This window comes from Podarcis vaucheri (assembly GCF_965113315.1).
Source record: "Podarcis vaucheri genome assembly, chromosome: 6".
Lineage (NCBI taxonomy): Eukaryota > Metazoa > Chordata > Lepidosauria > Squamata > Lacertidae > Podarcis > Podarcis vaucheri.
This window is the reverse complement of record NC_138764.1, coordinates 47707836-47729463: the sequence shown is the minus strand read 5'-3', so window position 1 is coordinate 47729463 and position 21628 is coordinate 47707836. Positions and strand designations below refer to the sequence as shown.

The 21628-nt window shown below is 42.9% G+C and overlaps 1 protein-coding gene across 5 annotated transcripts in view; it reads right to left on the bottom strand.

The window, feature by feature from the left end:
- Positions 1-21628, bottom strand: part of DAB1 (DAB adaptor protein 1) — a 586419-nt gene that overhangs the window by 269165 nt on the left and 295626 nt on the right. For all 5 annotated transcript variants that reach the window (XM_082228739.1, XM_082228744.1, XM_082228738.1 and 2 more), the window contains one exon: positions 12783-12844. The gene's annotated coding sequence lies outside the window, so the exon portion shown is untranslated. The remainder of the gene's footprint in view (positions 1-12782; positions 12845-21628) is intronic.

Genomic DNA, 21628 nt, shown 5'->3' with positions numbered 1-21628 from the left:
CAAGAATGATGCAATGTTGCCATTGGGCTTATTTTACCAGGGTATATTACTTATTTAAAACCTTCTGCTCTGGAAAGAGTTCTTAATTGCTGGCTTTAGCCCTGAGTTCTGCAAACCAACATGTCTCATTTTGAAGCCAGAAATGCCTCTGCACCCCCTTTTTTTTTTTGCCCTTGCTTTTGAGACACAATCCTGAACATGAGCCTTTACAGGTGTAAATATATCAAGAATGTATTTTTGCTGCCTCTTGTTCCAATACAACCATCTGGCCGTGACGTATCTCTGAGCAAAGGCGTAATTCCCACTCAAGAAAGTTGGAACAGCTCTTTGCCTAAAGCTATTTTCACTTATGAAAATGACACATCAACACTAATCCAACTTCTGAAATCAAAATAGTACTTTTGCAATCCAGAAATACTTAAGTCTTAAATGGCCTCGTTGACCTCAGAAAGAGATGGAAATAATTCTGTAGATCTACTTTGGGATAAACAGTCTGAGGATGGAAGAGCCTTACGAACAGTTAGGCAGAACGATGTGTGCTTGAACTATATAAAGGAGGCTTCCTTCCTTCCATTCTTCCCCCCCACACCGTGGGAGATATTTTTACTGAACAAGATCAAATGCGAACATAGCTGAAGTTTCTATGAATAGATCAGGAGGATGCTGGAAAAGCCATCCCACATGATAACCAGGCCATTGCTGTGTCTTCATTACAAAGGGAAAGCCTAAAATACTTTGCTCTCTGATCAGTTTTGGATCTAGATTGTGACTGAGAGTTGAAATAATGATGCTGACATCAGTAGCTGGGTTGAACTACAGGCCACTTTATTAAACATAACTATCAAAACCTGCAGAGGGAAACCATTGGTATGGAAATTGCTACCCAATATCAGGCAGATGCCTTCAAATGTAAAAGCAGTCAGACTCTGCTTGGGGGCAAGGAGAGGCCATTTTACCTGTCCCCAACCCTAGCCACATCCTGAACATGTCTAGGAAGGCCTTCCTGTGTCACCATCCTTCTGAACAGATGAGGCAAGTTGGCCCCCAAAGAAGAACAATGGAAAAGTCTTTAGACCAGCTCATAAATGTAAACTGACTATTTCTCCCCTTCCTCTTATAAATGTATGTTTCCTGCCAAAAATCTCCAAAAGAGTTTTTCCCCCACCCATCCAGAAAAATTCAGAATTTGGGTGGGCCAAACATTCAGCCCAGCCCAAAAAAAGAAATCAGTTTTCTATGATGATAGGTATAATTGTGTCAGGTTTATCTTCAGCTGGTGTTTTACTGATGCATGTGTTTCTTACTATATTTATATCCCACCTTTCTCCCATCAAGGAGGCATAGCTGCTTAGCTTCAGCCTTAGGTTATCTCAGATCATGGCCTGAAGTATTTGATCCTGTGCACTGTTAAACAGTCACACATAAAACTTTGTCGATATAATTGCATGTGCAATCACATCAAGATGGTTGTCCTTTGCTGTGGTTTATCAATGCCCATGGGGCAGGGGAAGGAAAGACCCAAATAAAATCTGCAGCAAACTGTGCAAGCACAGAACTCTGTATAATACTTGGAAATAAAAAATGGTGGGGATTCCTATTCTTTCCACTTCAGAAACAAGACTAGGCAATTCAGAACTCCCCCAAAATTAGGGTCAAAAATTCAGACGACTCGGATTTCAGAAGCACTTCTAGTTTTCACATGGAAGAGTTCCACTTAACATATCAAAAGCTTCATACTGCACAATTTTACGGAGGCTCACAGTTAACAACTTAAAGCTCACAGCTTCAAATTCTAGCTAGCTAGTCAACCTGAACATTTCCCTCAAATAACCCAGGCTCACAACCTTTATTCTTGAAAAACAAAAGGGCTTTTGATCCAGCCCTTAGCCATTGCCTTGATGACATAGGGGATCCTTTTTCAATCTGAGCACCACATTCCCTTCTGGCCAACCTTGCCATGGTCATATGTCAGTGATAGGTGGGACCAGCTAGAACAATGGATGTAAATTTCACCTTTTTACAATAGGCTGGTTTGTATACACACTCACACGTCCCACTCTAACCTCTAACCAGACAAACAAGAGGCGTTATCAGAGTTCAATGACACGTTCCACCAAGCAGAAACACTTTGGGAGGGAGGCAAAGCAGGGCCAGTGAGGGGTGTAGCCTGAGAAAAGTTTGAAGGGTCTGATGTTCCTCACCCCTGGCCTAAATCTTCGTCTGGCTAAAATGACCAGAACATTTTATGGATTACTACATGCGGAAGTAAGCAGGGATTTGTGCAGAATCTCATCATGGCAGCTCCTATAGCCACACACCCCAAGGAGAGTCCCAAAATGCAGGAAGCTGTGTTGATCTATTATATATCATTAGGGGAGAGTCACTGAAAAGAATCTGGCCTAATACTCTACTTCCCTTTTATCACAAACTCAAAAGCCTCATTAGCTTCCCGTTCACTTACCAGAGCAAGCAGAGCCAGTCAATTATATTGCCATGCAAGACTCTGCATTCTGCATTCTGGGTGGAAGTCCCTGTAGTCCTAAGTGCAGTATGCATGCTGGGAATAAGGTCTTTTCGTGCATAGGGGCTTCCCCCCACATTCCCACTGGATGCCCCCACATCCCCCAATCTGCTCTGGATGTTTGGGCGAACCCCCCAGAATATGTTTATGGGCACATGGAGTGACTTAGATGCATGGAAGAGGAAGGAAGCCCCTCTGCTTGAGTGGACATCATTCTCCACATGCGTACCCCACATAACAATATGTTGAATTCCACCCAGAGTTAGAAGGGGGAGCTTTGGGCAGCTTCATCAATTTTGACACTTGGATTGCTTTTCCTCTCAATGTGCAATCCAATGCAGACCTTTAAATAAAACCTGCTAGCTTCGTCCAAAAAAAATTCACTCCCAGCAGGCAGTTCAGAATTGTTGTGTTTTATTGAAGGACCAAGTAACAGTCTTAAAGCACAGCTTTCACTGGTTTGTTTTAAGGATTTAAGAGGGATGAATAACAGCACAGCATAACCACAGGATGATAAGTTTCAGTGTGCTGGAACTAATTTGTGAGACGACCCCACAAATTATCTTCATTGGGACGCCAAACAATTGAGTTTCCAGCTGGAGTTCCCCAGCCTGTGTTGAACTGAGTTCATTTTTTGTCCTTAGCTCAGCACAGGATTGCTGGTAACCTGTGGATGTGATGAATCAGTTCAGATGACCACTTCACCAACAGGATGACTTTGTTGTTGTTGTTGTTTAGTCATTTAGTTCTATCCAACTGTTCGTGACCCCCTGGACCAGAGCACGCCAGGCACTCCTGTCTTCTACTGCCTCCCGCAGTTTGGTCAAACTCATGCTGGTAGCTTCAAGAACACTGCCCAACCATCTCGTTCTCTGTCGTTCCCTTCTCCTTGTGCCCTCAATCTTTCCCAACATCAGGGTCTTTTCCAGGGAGTCTTCTCTTCTCATGAGGTGGCCAAACTATTGAAGCCTCAGCTTCAGGATCTGTCCTTCCAGTGAGCACTCAGGGCTAATCATAACTACCATTGTGCTACAGCAAGACTGATCTGTGCATTGACACCAAGATTCCAAGAATATGCATAACATTCTGAGCATTTACAAGCTCTTGACACTCATCCCCCATTACAGAAGGGGGACAGCAAGAATGAGCCTGTCACTCCCATTCCACCCCCATTTCTGCAACACTCAGATAGTTGAATAACTGCAGTAGGGAGCCTATAGTGCTTTAATAAGTGCCCTACGTGATGTAAGGCCCTGATCTTCCAATGAGTAATTAACATTCATTTAAACTGTTATGAAATAATTAAAACTAAAATAACAATCTCTTGAGCTAAACTGGACACAATGGAGGAGATCCATGATTAGAATCTCCTGACGTTTTTCATGGGAACTTCTCAAAATGCTATCAGGAGAAACTCTCCATGCTGTTTTCCTGATTAAAATTAAAATGCACCTGTAAATTTATATTTGCTTCTTGGGGAAAAACTTTGAGGCAGCAATTATAAAAACCAGAGGTAGAGTAGGTGGAGCTGGATTAAAAGAATACTTTGAAAGGCCTCTGTTAAAATTGCCAAAGTCTGCACAGTCCCTTCACAAAATTTTCTACTCATTAAACATTTTAATGTGATTTCCATTTGGCTTTGGGTTCCTTCAAGCTTGTCTGCTTTGTTTTGCATAATGCTAGGCCCATCATCTACTTTCATGTTGTTGTTTTAAGTGGTTTAAAGGGGCTGGTGGCATTAAGTGTCATGAAGAGGAGACCATCAGCAACTGGTGGCAGTTTTCCTTAACAGGCTTACAGGAAAAAACCAACAACTAGCAGTTCACTGGCTGCTCGCCCTATGTTTAAGTATGAAAGTCTGGCATTTCCTGGTATGGCAAGCGAGGAAGATCAACAGGTGGCTCCCAATAATCAGCTGATAGAAGGGAAATGTCACACACTTGTGTGCTCTTCCTTTCCATTTTTTCCCCCATGATCTAATCCCTATTCCAGGCCAGTTTCTAATTAGTAACTATACTTACTCCATGCTGCATCCTCTGTTCCTTGTCACCTGTGTTGCAGGACTAAAAATGGGACTTTGCAGAGTGCTTTTTAGGTCCTTCTCCTCGGTATTTTCATGTCACCAAATCCTTGCTTAGAACCTGCTTTAAATCTCTTCAATTCTCATTCTCTCACTTCTAAATGTGGCTTACAACCTCACATGCGACCCCTCATCTATTGAACGCTCCAGCTGTGTTTTGCTTTTCATTCTGCTAACTCAGGCATGCACACTTCATACAGAGAATCCAGAGAAATACCCGAGTATTTTGTGCACTGTGGAGATAATTTTGGCACACCTCTTACTTTACCACACGTGAACAGAATATGCACACTAATTTAAGCTGAAATCATGGCTGTGATAAACCCTAATGTTAATTCCTGCATTTATGATACAATCTTAATTTCTAACTCAAGGACAGGAAGACAAACAAACCTCTGTCGTTACCTAGAGGGAGAGGCTGCCCCCAGTGGTGAAAGAAGGCTCCTCTGGCACCGCGGTGCATGTGCGGTGCCGATACAGATGGCGCATGTGCAGTGCTGATACCGCCAGCGCCGCTCGAGTGCCATACGGAAGACGCTCGAGCGGCGCCCATAACAACAGCAAGCGCACCCTTGGCTGCCCTACAGTGAGTGTAGCCCTCGGCCACCTGCCATTTTGTCACCACCCCCCTCAGGGTGACACCCAAGGCAGGCCACCCCACGCCCCCTTCCTACACCCCAGCTGCCCCAAGGATGTCATTTCAAGTGTCATTGAAGGGCAAAAAATGGTTGATTTTGTGTTTTCATAATAAATAAATAAATAAATAATGTGAAATATATCAATAAAAGTCAGAGTTAAAAACAAGTTAACCTAAAAAAATTCAAAATAAAACCATATATAAATATTATATATATATATACATTCATACCTCGGGTTGAAGAAGCTTCAGGTTAAGCATTTTCGGGTTGTGCTCCACAGCGACCCAGAAGTACAGAGCGTGTTACTTCCAGGTCTCGCCGCTTGTGCATGCGCAGATGCTCAAAATGACGTCGCGCATGCGCGGAAGCGGCGAATCGCAACCCGCAGATGCGGGTTGCATTCCCTTCAGGATGCAAATGGGGCTCCGGAACGGATCCCATTCGCATCCAGAGGTACCACTGTGTATACACACACATACAGAAATCTCAAAGTGGAGAAGACAAATAGATTTTTCAGTCTATATTAAAACACATATTTCAGTAGTCTTACCAAAACAAAAAAGTTTTTAGTTTTGCTATTTATTTTATTGTATTTTTTACTCAGAGAGAGAGGCACTTTGGGGGTTTTCTGCTGCAAGGGACTACATAACTTGGTATTTTATGCACCTGGGAAGGCACCATTTGTTGGCATCCCCTACCTGGACAAAGTCTTAAAAGTGGCACAGTCATCTTTCTTCTTTCCTTTTCTCACACAACACCATGTGGTTACAGAGGCACATGCAGACTGGTATGCATGTGTTTGCATGCTGAGAAAGCTGTATGTGATTTCTACCAGCAAGTTGCAAAGTGTTACAGAAAGAGCCAGGAACCCTTCCATTATTCACATTTCTTTTTTTCAATTTGATGTGATGGGTTTTATTCTGCGTACGCAAACTTTCTATCAAATCAGTAGACTTTTATAGCCAAATCTACTACGAAACAAACAGCAGGCCACAAATCTGTCTCATTTCGTTTCTACAGACCCACATCCTCAAATACTGATGCACCCCAGGCCATTCTCCTGACTCCAGTTCTCCCCTCCCAAGCAGTGCAGTTGGAAATCTCATTTTTTTAAAAAGGAATACCCATATCATCCTGAAAAATCTATTTAGCTTTTCCTGTTTTCTCCCTGCTCCCTTGCTCCATTTTAATCAACTCTTAAGCTTCCTCCTTTGGACAGAACTGCTGTTAATAATAATAATGCTAATAATTTTATTGTTTATGCCCCATCCATCTGGCTGGGTTTCTCCAGCTACTCTTGGGCAGCTTCCAGCAAAATACAAAAAATAATAAAATGTCAGACATTAAAAACATCCCTAAACAGGGCTGCCTTCAGATGTCTTCTAAATGTCGGATAGTTGTTTATTTCCTTGTTTCCTGCTTGGCAGGGGGTTGGACTCGATGGCCCTTGTGGTCTCTTCCAACTCTATGATTCTATGATTCTATGACATCTGATGGGAGGGTGTTCCACAGGGCGGGCACCACTACCAAGAAGGCCCTCTGCCTGGTTCCCTGTAACCTCACTTCTTGCAGTGAGGGAACCTCCTGAAGGCCCTCGGAAGTGGACCTCAGTGTCTGGGCTGAATGATGGAGGTGGAGATGCTCCTTCAGATATACTGGGATGAGGCCATTTAGGGCTTTAAAGGTCAGTACTAGCACTTGCTGTTTACAGTGGAAGAGTATGTGGATGTAGTATGTTCATCTAATTGCATTCATTATAGTACTTTCTCGTGCGCTATTTTAGGATATTTTAGAGGAAAGGCAAGCATGACATTATGGAAGAAGTCAGAGGCTGCTTTTCACCACTCCTACTTCCACCACCTAGCTTTACATTTTAAATAAAAATACTAAACACCAGTGAACTGAATGCTGGTTTAGCCTAGGGGATATTTACTCAGTGAATATATAGTGACACTTCCATTTCCCAGTTGAGCAAGGCCTTATGTGTGGCTGCTTCATTCTCAGTGATGATCCCACCGCACATACACCAGTGATCACTTGGAAGTACAAGGTAGCTTCATTGCCTCCTTTGTGCAAATAATTCCTGGTGATTTGGAGCAGTAGTTGTATGCAGTCATTGGCTTGATATAACCAAAAATACCCCAGCTGGCTTCTCCTGCTGGTTTCTTCAGGACTCAATATTGGAGTGGGAGAGGTATCTCTGAATTAAAAAACTGGACCCACAACACAATAAAAGTTACAGTGGTACCTCGGGTTACATATGCTTCAGGTTACAGACGCTTCAGATTACAGACTCCGCTAACCCAGAAATAGTACCTCGGGTTAAGAACTTTGCTTCAGGATGAGAAAGGAAATCATGCGGCAGCAGTGGGAGGCCCCATTAGCTAAAGTGGTACCTCAGGTTAAGAACAGTTTCAGGTTAAGAACGGATCTCCTGAATGAATTAAGTTCTTAACCCGAGGTACCACTGTATCTCTGCCCTAGTAGAATCCTATGTGAGCATGTCCACAGGTTTGCCCAGCATTTAGATCAGGGTGTGGCACCTGTGGCCCTACAGGTGTTTTTGGACTTCAATTTCCATCTGCCCCAGTCAGCATGGGCAATTATCACTGATGATGGGAGTTGTAGTCCAGGAACATTAGGAGTATCACAAGTGCCACTTCCCCGATCTAGATATAATATATCAACTGCACCCCCTTATCTATTACACCAATAGCATAAATGCAGTTAGATTCATCAGGCAAATTGTTCAATATTTATACATTTACAAGTTAGGTTTTTTTATGGACATTCACCTAATCATCACTTGCAGAAAAGAGGTCTTCAGTAAAAACTAACATAAAATAAAACATGAATAGGCCATTGATGATCATTAGCATATTTGACAGAAAAAAATACTATGGTGTAGAGGAAATGTAGAACTGTGCTGATACTTGCCACTATGGCCTCCCTTCCTTTTGATCCCAGTTCTCCGACAGGTATGCCTGAGACACTGTGTGCCAAGTAGCATATTGCAGAACACCCATGCTTCCTAGCAGCTACATCTTCTACTCAGAAGCAGTGCAAAGGAAGCCAGATGGAGTTCGCTGTGGGTGCACAGTGGGAGATCAACTAAAGAACATGTCGCACTCCCTGAACCTGGAGAGGCACACCTGTTACTTCCTTGTCTTTGATCTCTGGGAAAGCGGAACAACTCACCAAAGGAGGTAAGGAGAAGATTAGTGCGTTGTTTCCAGCAATATTCTACACTGGATCACATACAGAAGCAGGTACCAATTAAAGATTGCACAGCATGAAGCAGATCAGATGGTAGTTGCAATTGAATGGTATAATTCAACACCACAGAGTCACAATTCTTGATGGAAGTTATGACACCAGAGTAGGTTAGTTAACAATACTGCCAAATGGAAGCAACAGTTTGTGATGAATATTGCTAGTAGTAAAATGTGGCATCGTGAAAATGAATGCTTCCTACTGGCTAATGTGCCATGCATCCTAGCAGTTATTTCAAAAGGATTCTCATGAATGTATTTGCAGAAATTCTGAAAATCCCGCTTTATTTCAGACACCAAAATCTGGTGACTATGCTATAACTGCCCCTGCAACTCAGAAATATTGCCAATAATACTCTAGTGATGTTGGCATTAGGTGCTCATGCACTTAAGGACTAATGACTGTTCGTGGAATTTTATACTGTTCTCTCCTCCACTGCATGGTATCCAAAGGGGACAATTGAGGACTAGGAAGCAGAGCAAATAACTCAACCAAGGATCTGGTTCACACACTTCTGCTGTGCCCCCAAGTCAAGAATCCATCACCCAATGACAGCTGAAATGAAAACATGGCTGCTTGGGTGAAACTGATGCATAATTCTGAGGAATCTGCACCCAGGAAATGTGGTGCAAATCATCCTTAACTGCTTACCTTGCTGAATTCCATATGTATTTGCAAGTCTGGATCAAGCATTTGTATCAACAGAAACACTTTTTAAAATTATTCTAGAAAATAGATGCAAAAGCACTATATTGGTTGTCTCCAAGTGGATTTTTGAGGTTAGAAGGGAGACTACAGTATGAGATTCCTGTTAGGGTGTCCACAGGAATAATTACATACAGAAACTTCCTATGGAGGCAATTCCCCCAGAGGACAGTTAAAGAGGTCAAAATGATAGTCTCTGTCTGCTCCAGTGGGATGAGCATAATCAACCTGAACAAAAACTAATGGATTTGTTTCTACAATGTCTTGCAACCAGTTTTCAGGAGTGCACAGCAGAAGTAGCAAGCTCAAGATGGGCAAAATGGGGGATTTAGTTCAAGGCACATAAGCCCTAAGTCATTTCCCAAGAAACATCCATCTAACCCACTTTAACCTTTAAAGTAAACCCCAATGTTCCAATGACATTTGTTAAGTATATATGCTATTTCACCTCTCTCCGAAGGAAGTCTCCCCTTTTCTCAAAGTTTCGGCAAAAGACAGTGTTCCATTTGTTTTCTATACAACATGAGCCACAGAAGATAAATAATTTACCAACAATTCTAAATCAAGCATGGTATATTTGCTACAGACTAAAGGATAGAGGGGATTACTTTAAGCAGAATTGTGTGAGTGTATGTGCCTATCCATCCATCCATCCATCATCCAGAACAGAAAACCTAGGCACTTTTCAGATGGAGGATAAGATTAAATATGCTATATATAGGCTTACAAATGTATCCTGTCATAGGGCTGCCAAGAGCTTCACAACATTTCAGCTATTAAGGATTAAAAGCTAATTATACATGCAAACTTCCCCTTTTCCTTTTTCTCCTGTGAAACAGGGAAGACACAGCATTTTTAGTTTACTATGGCTTCATTCTGGCAACTAATGTTGCATTTGCTGTGATTTACCTGATTTGATTTTATTTCCATCACAAGCCACTTTAAATTCCAAAGCTGTAGAGCAGAATAAAATAACAACAACAACAACAACAACAACAACAACAACAACAACAACAACAACAACAACAACAACAACATCATCATCATCATGGCCAGCTGCCCAGCTCCTAAAATGACTTGATGGTCTTTTGCTAGAGTTTCAGCATTCAAATTCAAACAGGTCTCACTCAACTCATTTCCTAGATGGAAAGACTGTTTGGAATCCTTTCTTCATATATGCTACTTCAAGCTATTTGTGAAACAGTCATATACAAATGCACATACAAAGAATGCTTCAAAAAGCCTGCAACCAGCTGGCCAGATATTGAAGCAAGTCCATTCTTCTAGCTCTTCTTTACATACAATTTTATCCATTTACACAGAGATCTTCCCACCTCCATCAACTCCTTCAGTACGTTATCAATCACTTTATTGGCATATTAGCAATCCTTTTATTGTGCTGTGTGCATTAAATTCATTGTCATGATACATTCAGCATTATTTGTACCTGTTAGCTTTGCTGAGCTGTAATAAAAGGACATATTCCTCACATACCCTTTTCTGACACAGCATGAGAGTGCCAAATGCATTATTGTGAAGGCAGGTCAAGGCTGACAACAAAGAACTGCTACATACAAGCTGAACTTCCTTAAACCCAAGCTGAAATTCTAGGAACTGTTACCTGGGAATAAGTCCCATTGAACACAATAGGACTCATTTCTGAGCACACATCTATAGGATTATATTGAACATCATTTCATGTCAGAAACTGCATTGCTTCTTGTGTGCACGTGCCTATGTATAGCCATGGGAGGAGTTCAACATTATGCAGAGGTGATCATTCCATCAGGGCAAGCATATTTTAGCCCCATATAAATTGTGAAAATTGGCAAATCACAGAGGGTACACAGGGGATACGAAGGAGGAGGACCCCATTGCACAAGCAGGCATCCTTGCAGAAGACTTCTGCTGACAGGACTCATTTGTACATATGGCAAAATAGACATATATAGATTTATAAGATACAGATACAATTTACTAGAACCAATTGCGTATTTCCAAAATTGGAAAAAATATAAATGAAAAGCAAGATAAAATATATGATCACACACACACTGCACATACTGAGTGTGCAATCCTAAGTCCCTAATGTGACACTCCAGGAACTAAAAGGAGGTCCACTATGAAGATCATCCTTTGACCGGCAGTAGAAAGCTCCACCACTGTAGCTCCTCTGAGCAGAAAGGGCAAAATAGAATCATTTCCAACTGATGCAGCCTCATAATGCAGTCCAAGCTAGACAGTGTGGTGGCCAGGTGTGTCCAGCATGGTATGAATTCATTGTCTGCTGATTTTCATGCATTTTGGAAGCACTGCACAAACTGCTTCACAATTCCTGGGCTCACTGCTTCCTAAGTGCTCAACAGCCAGCTGGTTGTTGAGCAATTTGGAAGCAGTTGCACAAATTGGCCGTGCCTGTAAAGCCCCCTTTGACCAAGCCATGCCCTTACCTCCCTTCCACTCCCTGATGTCATATATGATTTCATCTGCAAGGCAAGTAAGGGCGGGGTTTCACTCAAATGGCTTCAGGGGCCAGATAGGGAGGCATTGTAGGCCAAATTTGTCCCATGAGGCAGAGGTTCGTGGCTCCTTTTCCTGGATCTAGGGATACAGCAAATGCATTTTTACTTTGGTCTCCTCAAAACACCTGTTTCCATGTTACGGAGAACCAGCAAGAGAAGAAGCTTGAGTGAGAGATGTTCCCTCTTTGTACACTTCTATTGCAGTGTGTAAAAGTAAGACTTGGGATCTTCCTCATATTGACATTTATAACCCTCAGAAGCTTGGTGGTGTTCATGTTCTTTGCTGATCTACAAGTTTCATTTCTTATGTTGCAGCAGAACAGACAGATGAAATGCAGCTCACTTGCATTTCCTCTTTTTCTGCTGTTTATAGCATAGTAAATAACCAGGAACCTACCAGCCTCATTGCTCATTATACTGAAGGACTTCAGTTTACCTTGTTTTTAAAAGAAACAAAAACAACAAAAAGAAAAGCCAAGCAAAATGTATATCTCTTCTTCTGGAAAGAGGTACAGAAAGCATGGACTCACTTAGAGCTAGAGCTAGGAGCTCTAAAGGGGCTCTAAGCAGAGGAAGTTGCAAAACATGTGTGCTAAGATGTTTTACGCCCACATTGTATGCCTCAATAAAACACCTGCCACATAAATGTCAGTCTTCACTTTCATAATATATTGGGGCCACCAGGTCCTATCACACACAAATACCAAAGACTAAATCTGTACACTGCACAATATCCTTGAGCACAACAGATAACTGTTTTATAATAGTTGTTTCGTGTAACTAAGTGATCGTAGATTTGAGAAAGATCAGCCTAACAGTTTTTTTGTATAAAATATGTTACTTTTGTCTGAATTAAAAAGGACCTACTAATTCATGTCTATTCTTGAAAACATACTTTTACTGTCTGCCAGTGATAAGTGCTAAATTAAAATGAAATACAGTCTGTCCTCCCATTCTTTGATTGCCCTTAGAAGTCATGTTTGATAGTTGAAACAAACACAATTCTTTTGACCAATAATAATAATAATAAAGCATCAAATTACCTTAGTAATCTGTTTCTGGTCATGAAGCCTAGATCCACTTAGCAGTCACCATGCCTTGGCCACTGTTTAAAAGAAATAAATACCAATTAGGGAACTGCATTTACAAATACAGATAGCTCAGCCAGTAGAGCATGAGACTCTTAACTTCCGGAGAGTGGCTTCAAGCCCCATGTTGGACAAAAGATTCCTGCATTGCTGGGAGGTTGGTCTAGCATCACCTTGTGGTCCCTTCCAACTCTACAATTTTATGATTCGATCTGTCATCAGTTTGGCTGAATGAGCTTTTATCAAGCAGATCCATGGAGGAATATGGAATAAAGAAGATCTGGGGGAAGCCAAACCAGATTAAGGGCAATTCACATGATCACTTGGGACCAGTAATTATCAAGGAATAAAATTATCATCTTTTGATAAAGTATCCTCCATGTAACATTTTGTTCACATAGTAAATAAACGCCTATTGGTGGCAGTGACCCATGACTATTCATGCAATCAACTTGAGACAGAAACAATAATCACATGATCAACACGGGCATGCTTATTGCTTCTCAGTCATCCCATTATTCTTAGTATTGCATTTTAAGGTCACCTTTCACAGATATGACCAAAGATGTTGCAAAAATGGTCCACAATGCTGGTTTAAGAAGGGTGGACTAATTTAGCACTTCAGATTTGTCAAGAACCCTGCAGCTATATATTGTATAACTATATAGATATGTGAGGGCCTTGGTTTTCGTTTGCTAACAAAGCCCCCCAAAATGGCTTTAATCTCCACCTTTTCTTCTGCACCCATAAAAGTCATACACTTGGTGTGTTCAATGAGTCTTTAGGAATAATAGAGTCAATCCTTTAAGAACCAAAATACTGTGGTGGACATTTCAAGGAGAGAAAAAGAGCAGATATATTAAAACAATTTCAGCAATTTCCTTTGGTATTGAAAGTTGTGACCCTTTGAATAGCAGCTCCAATGCATTTCTATTTAATGGCACAGATCTACATATAAAGCCCTAAGGCTTGGAATACACACAGAAGCCTCATGTATTTATTTTATGAAGAGTAACATTAACTTCAGAATACTTTCATGAATGGTGTGTGTGTGTGTGTGTGTGTGTGTGTGTGTGTGTGTGTCAAAAGAAGTCTGCAGCATTTTGAAAGGGCATACTGTGATACACACACTGGTTTTCAAAAAATTGTCTGCAAATATAATACTAAAATAAATCCTCATGTCACATACATCCATACCTTGGAAACTGAACAGAATCTGTTCCGGAAATCCTTTTGACTTCCGAAATGTTTGGAAACCAAAGTGTGGCTTCTGATTGGCTGCAGGAAGCAGCTGCAACCAATTGGAAGCCGTGGAAGCCCCATCAGATGTTTGGCTTCCAAAAGAACATTTGAAAACAATCACTTCTGGGTTTTGATCGTCCTGGAGCCGATTTGTTCAGGAGCCAAGGCATTTGAGATCCAAGGTACAAATGTACTACTTTCCAGTTTGACCTTGACATTTTCCCTACTAATATTTAATAGGATTTTTAACCCAAAACAAGATCCAAGAAGTTCACACCACAAAATATGTTCTGAAAGTATTCTGATTTCACCTCCCACCCCCAAAGAAACCTGTCCAAATGTGGAATGATGTTCCAGGTCTAGATTGCTGCCATGGTGTTGCTGGAGTACATCTGTCGCTGGACAATTATCCCAGACCATTGGCAATGCTGACTGAGACTGATAACAGATGGAGTCCAACAGCTTCTGGGGAACCACATATTTCCATCCTCTCTTTTAAGGAGAAATTGGGTACCTATACAATTCCCACAAGCCATGCAGGCTTTCAGCACTTTTTTTTTGTTTCAGGAGTTTGCCAGTTGAAATTAATTTATTAATTCATAAAAAGCTTTGAGGCAAGTTTCTTGCATCTTTGTTCCCTGAATATCTATCCCATTTCCAGTCCATAACTCCATTAGGAGCAGATGGGAAAGGAAGGAAAATTCAGGACCTTGGATAAGGACTAAAGTACAAGTTCCATGGACTGCAAGAAGATCAAACCTCTCCATTCTGAAGGAAATCAGCCCTGAGTGCTCACTGGAAGGACAGATCGTGAAGCTGAGACTCCAATACTTTGGCCACCTCATGAGAAGAGAGGACTCCCTGGAAAAGACCCTGATGTTGGGAAAGATGGAGGGCACAAGGAGAAGGGGACGACAGAGAATGAGATGGTTGGATGGTGTTCTTGAAGCTACTAGCATGAGTTTGATCAAACTGCGGGAGGCAGTGGAGGACAGAAGTGCCTGGCGTGCTCTGGTCCATGGGGTCACGAAGAGTCGGACACGACTAAACGACTAAACAACAACACAAGTTCAGGACCATGGTTAGTGATCCTGCAGCTGAGTCAGAAAACAGAAGCTATCTCAGAAGTATCTTGGAACAACGGGCAGAGCCTTATATTGTGGGCTAGGTAGTCAAGATGGAACCCTACCTGCTAAGTGTCCATCTGCAGCCAGTTGCTTTTTAAGCAGTGGGTTTTCTAGCAGTGGGGACTGTTTCAGAGAAAAATCCTGGGAGTTCTCCCAGTCCTCTGAGATGTCTGTGGTCCAGACTTGGGTGTTTTAGAGTTGAGATGCCAGTGGACACACTGTGGAAGGGCCAGGAAGTGGAGGCATCTCCTCATCAGGGCTGCTGCTATAGGAGGATTCTTGGCCTGGGGCCATGACAATAGAGAAGGCTTTAAACTGCTCACTACCACCAGGGATTTCAATGCAGCCAGGATTAATGTTCCTGCACTGCAGCATTGGTCCTGCACTTGAGTATTGCTGTGTTTGTTTTGTTTTTTAAAAAAGTCTATTTGGGGTATAATTTTTGCATATAATGAGTCAAATACCTGCTGCTTTGAGGGACATCTTCAGGAGAGAGAAAAGGCTAAATAGTAAACCCTACACAAATCTGGAGTCCCTAAAACAGTTGGATAGTGTCCTGTATGCCTCATTCCAGCAACTCCTGCAGCAAAGTTGGTGCCAAATATATTGCTCTCCTTTCCTTTCAACCACATCAGAGAGACCAGCAAGGTCTTGTCATCTGGGCAGCCCAGGACCTCCATACACACTACTCAGGCTTGTGCCCCAGAGAGGTCACTTTGGTGTTGCCAACACAGCAAGAACAACATGGGAAGAAGCAGTTACAAGTTACCAGTCTCTGCAGTCACAGCAGGTGATCTGATTCTCCAGCCACCCCTGGTGGTGCACTCCATTGTCTCCCAAGACAGATGCCAACAAAAACAACCACCACCACCCAAAATAATACACAACCCCCATATCTTATACTAAATATAAGAGAGTCAAATTGTGGGCTGTACCATATTTATGGAGCATAATTTGTCTATATCTATATCTATATCTATATATCATACAGCTATATACATTGTTGTATGCATCTGTTTATGTGCTCCTTACTTAGGGGATCTGGAGTGTATACTGTATGTATGTAATATATTATGCTTATAAATATAATAATGTGAATGAGGTGTGATAACTTCATTCTTTGCAGAACTGAGGGTTTTTGCTTCTCTTAAGGAGTGAGATGGGTTTTTTTAATAAAATAAAAAAATCAACCCCGTGTAGATAAGCTTGACATCAAGATTTTCAGACAATTCCATTCTGAGTTTAGGGTGTGTGTGTGCTGTAAAAATGCTTCTTATGTCTGTATTATTTTTGCTTTGAGTACTTATTTACTGTTTATTATCTTATTGTATTGTTTTGCTTTGATTGCCTGTCTTCTACTGTCACCAGCTGTCTTGTACAAGGACACTTACAAGTGGAATAGCAGAACAAAATAATTTTGTGTCTGCAGTGTGCAGGGGAGGAGAAAGCAAGATCTTGAAGCGGTTGGGCTCTGTTCTGTGCAGCTTTGTAGATTCTGCTTCCATGCAAGAGACTAGACAAGGACTTCAGACTATTCATCCCTTCCTCAGTGCACGCACACACACTTTATGACTTTCATGACTCCATGCAGCAGGCATAACACACTCCAGACAACCCATTTTCAGGGGATTATATGGCTCTTCTCAGGTAGTTAAAGTCACTCAACCTTTTGACCTTGTGTCCCCTAACACTCCTAGAAGCGTAATCACCCAGGAATGCACCACTTGTCATGTGTGTCTTATTACTGAAATAAAAAGATCAGCCATTCAGCAACCTGAGCTGTAGCATCGGGTTCATTTGGTGTATACATTATGATGAGAAAATAACATAAACTTAATAAGCTACACTGTTAATTAGCACATTGTCTCACTAGGGAGATGAGATACATAAATAAAATTAAGAATGATTAAGTGGAGAGGAGGCAGAGAAGTCAAACTGGAATAAACAGCATTTCTCAGGTCATTGGCTTAAATACTGATATTGCCATGCTAGGATAATGCTTACATAAGAAAAGTAAATCTATGAACGCTAGACATCCGCAGGCACTCAAGCTGAACGTCACAGCCAATGGGCTCCTGGTTTGCTTTTGCTGAATGAGACTATAAGAACCAGACTAGGTCAATGGTCCATCCCCTGCCTGCCTCTAATTGTACATTGATAACATAATTTATATGAACAAAGTGGATTTCAGGTTATCATGGTGGGCAACCTGTGTGCTTCCAAACAATTCTCTCTGTTACCTGGGCATTCCTGTGAATAGTCCCCCACCCCACCCAGCAGCCACAGGAACTAGAAACTTGTGTGTATGTGTATGTGATTATTATTATTATTATTATTATTATTATTACCACTCAGGTCCTGCTTTTAGGCTTCCCATAGACACCTGATATGATTATCTCAGTAAGAACAGGATGCTGGACTATATAGGCCTTTCATGGGGCTCTATTTATGTCATTATTCTCAGGAGGGGAGGAGATTCATCATCACAATTATTGTACAGAGTCATTACTCCAAACATTTCTAAAAGCCTTGCCCTACATTAGTATTTAGGTTGGCTGGGGGAAGCATTACTGTCCATTGCACTGCTATAATAACTAAATAATAAGGTCATATTCATTACAAGGGAAAGGCCCCTGAAAGCTGACTTACTAAAGCACCACAGAGAAAACTGCATTACAGTTAAATGCCATAACAAAACAGTACATGACTAATCTACCCCCCAAAAAAACCTTTAGGCAGAAATCCTTTTCTCCCTAATTCTTGAGAATCCAACCCCCCACTTCTTAGAAAGAGACCTCTAGTGGCTAGCTTCTGCCTGATTTAGATGCATAGTAGTATTTTTTCAAAACACCCCCCCCCCGATGGACAAGATGCATGTTTACATAGCCACATAGCATCTTATAAGGAATTCAAAGCCTACCCAAACAGTATTTTATTGTTTAGTCATTTAGTCATGTCCAACTCTTCATGACCCCATGGACCAGAACACTCCAGGCACTCCTGTCTTCCACTGCCTCCCGCAGCTTGGTCAAACTCATGTTGGTAGCTTCGAGAACACTGTCCAACCATCTCGTCCTCTGTCATCCCCTTCTCCTTGTGCCCTCAATCTTTCCCAGCATCAGGGATTCTTCTCTTCTCATGAGGTAGCCAAAGTATTGGAGCCTCAGCTTCAGGATCTGTCCTTCCAGTGAGCACTCAGGGCTGATTTCCTTAAGAATGGATACGTTTGATCTCCTTGCAGTCCATGGGACTCTCAAGAGTCTCCTCCAGCACCATAATTCAAAAGCATCAATTTTTCGGCGATCAGCCTTCTTTATAGTCCAGCTCTCACTTCCATAAATCACTACTGGGAAAACCATAGCTTTAACTATACGGACCTTTGTCGGCAAGGTGATGTCTCTGCTTTTTAAGATGCTTCATGGATCACTGCCTTGCCGTGGTGAAGGGGCTTGAATAACTCAGAGAAGCTATGACCTATGCCGTGCAGGGCCACCCAAGACAGGTCATAGTGGAGAGTTTTGACCAAACATGAGCCACTTGGAGTAGGAACCAGCAAGCCACTCCAGTACCCCTGCCAAGAAAACTCCATGGACCCAAACAGTATATTTAACCACAAATGCCAAGGATAATAAAATAGCACTTTATCATCTTGTCTTTGATATTATTGTTCTTTTGTAGCACAAATAAAAAAAAAGTATGAAAGAAATGGACAGAAGCAATAATGCAGCTTCCTGTAGCGGGTACAGGCTCCCATCTTTTGGGCTAGAGCTCCCATCTTTCCTGACAACTGATCATGGGAGCTAGAACTCATTGGAATTGTAGTCCAAAACACCCGGAGAATATCTGTATGGAAAGGGCTCCAATAAAGTATAGTGGATGAAGTGTGTTCTGCTCACGCTTTGCACATCTGCATCCCAGTGACGTGAAGGCACAGGGTATAGGCCTACAGCTATTTCACAACAGTATGTGGATCTGAACACACCAAAGAAGGAGTGGCATATAAGCAGAACTTTTTTCCCAGTGTTGCTGACTCTGCAGACTGTTTCATTAGCAAACGGATTAAGCATGTTTGCACGGATGAACATTGTATGGGGAAGGAGAAAGAATTGAAAGAGTTACTGCCCTTCCCCCATGACAATCAAAACTTGACCCGCTGTGCTTTGGTCATCATCACTAATGCTGGAGTACTTCAGCAACAGAAGACTCAGAAACAATATTACAACAGCATTTGCATGACATTCCCATCAATTTACTGGGGTGGGGCATGGAGGGAGAGTGTGAATCCTGGATTAGCATCTTAAACAGGTTTGCTTCACCACCATTTTGATTTCTTTCTATTTCATCCCCCCCCCCCATGTTAGGTTCAGTTCAATTTTGCATCAATTTGTTATTTTTTCTTATAGTCCTCATAAAAACCATCAGTGCTTTAGTATACATTATTTTAGCTACTGGCCGCCACTCCTTTTTATTATTAGATTAGCAATTATTATTAGATTAGAAAAAAACAAACAAAAATCTTTTCAACAGGCCGTTGGGATGGTGAGGGGAAAAGACATGTAGCTTGGTCGTCCTAGGGGATTTTAACATCCATGCCGACACGACCTTACAAGGGGCCGCTCGGGACTTCGTGGAAAGCATGGCCTCCATGGGACTGTCCCTGAATAAGTCTGGCCCAACCCATAGCCATGGACATGCCTTGGACCTGGTGTTTACCTCTATGGATGTTGGTGATCTGACACTAAGTAAAAGCGAAACGAAAGAAGTGCCATGGTCAGATCACTTCCTGGTGCAACTGGACTTCTCTGCGACCCATCCCCTCTGCAGGGAGGTGGGACCAATTCGGATGGTCCGCCCCCGCCACTTAATGGATCCAAATGGTTTCCAGAGAGTGGTAGGGGATGCTTTATCCCATGTTGATGGCCTTTCAGCTGATTCCCTGGTGGCCCGCTGGAATGTGGAGTTAACCAGGGCTATTGACTGTTTGGCTCCGAAGCGCCCTCTCCGATTGCATGGAGCCCGGACAGCCCCGTGGTTTTCCACGGATCTGAGGGCAATGAAACAATCGTTGAGACGGCTAGAGCGCCGGTGGTGGATAACTCATTCCGAATCTGACCGGACACAGGTTAGAGCTCAACGTCGAGCCTACCAAGTGGCGATAGCGACGGCGAAGAAGAATTTCTTCACCGGCTCTATTGCATCTGCAGAAAACAGCAGCAGGAGACTTTTTCAGGTGGTTCACAATTTAGTGGAACCACCTGCAACATCGGGGCCCAGTACGGGCCACATGTTCTCCTGCAATGATTTTGCAAAGTTTTTTGCAGATAAAATCGCTCAGATTCGGGAAGAAGTAGACTCCACCGTGGGAGCAGGGCCGGGGCGGGAGAGTGCAAGAGTTCTGTCTGGTCAAGTTGAGTGGGATCAATTCCAATCTGTTACCTCCGAGGATGTGGACAGGCTGCTTGGACGAGTGAAACCAACCACCTGTCTCCTGGATCCTTGCCCATCCTGGCTAATAAAAGCAAGCCGGGAAGGGCTGGGCGATGGGCTTCGTGGGGTGGTGAACGCTTCCCTCCGTGAGGGAGCCTTCCCAGACCCGCTGAAAGAGGCGGTTATTAAACCGCTTCTTAAAAAACCATCTTTAGATGCGGCCACGATGGCCAACTATCGCCCAGTCTCAAATCTTCCATTCCTGGGCAAGGTGATTGAGCGAGCGGTTGCCGAACAACTCCAGGCACGCCTGGAAGAAGCGGACCATTTGGATCCCTTCCAGTCGGGATTCAGGCCTCATCATGGGACTGAAACTGCCTTGGTCGCACTGGTTGATGATCTCCGGCGGGCTAGGGACAAAGGTGAGAGCTGTTTCCTAGTTCTGCTGGATCTCTCAGCGGCGTTCGATACCATCGACCATAGCATCCTTCTGGACCGTCTTGAGGGGCTGGGAGCTGGGGCACTGTTATACAGTGGTTCCGCTCCTTCCTCCTGGGCCGTGTTCAGAAAGTGGTGGTGGGGGATGAGTGTTCAGACCCCTGGGCTCTCACTTGTGGGGTGCCTCAGGGTTCTGTCCTCTCCCCCATGCTTTTCAACATCTACATGTGACCGCTGGGAGAGATCATCAGGAGGTTTGGGCTGGGTGTTCATCAGTATGCGGATGATACCCAGCTCTACCTCTCTTTTAAATCAGAACCAGTGAAGGCGGTGAAGGTCCTGTGTGAGTGTCTGGAGGCGGTTGGAGGATGGATGGTGGCTAACAGATTGAGGTTGAATCCTGACAAGACAGAAGTACTGTTTTGGGGGGACAGGAGGTGGACAGGTGTGGAGGATTCCCTGGTCCTGAATGGGGTAACTGTGCCCCTGAAGGACCAGGTGCGCAGCCTGGGAGTCATTTTGGACTCACAGCTGTCCATGGAGGCACAGGTCAAATCTGTGTCCAGG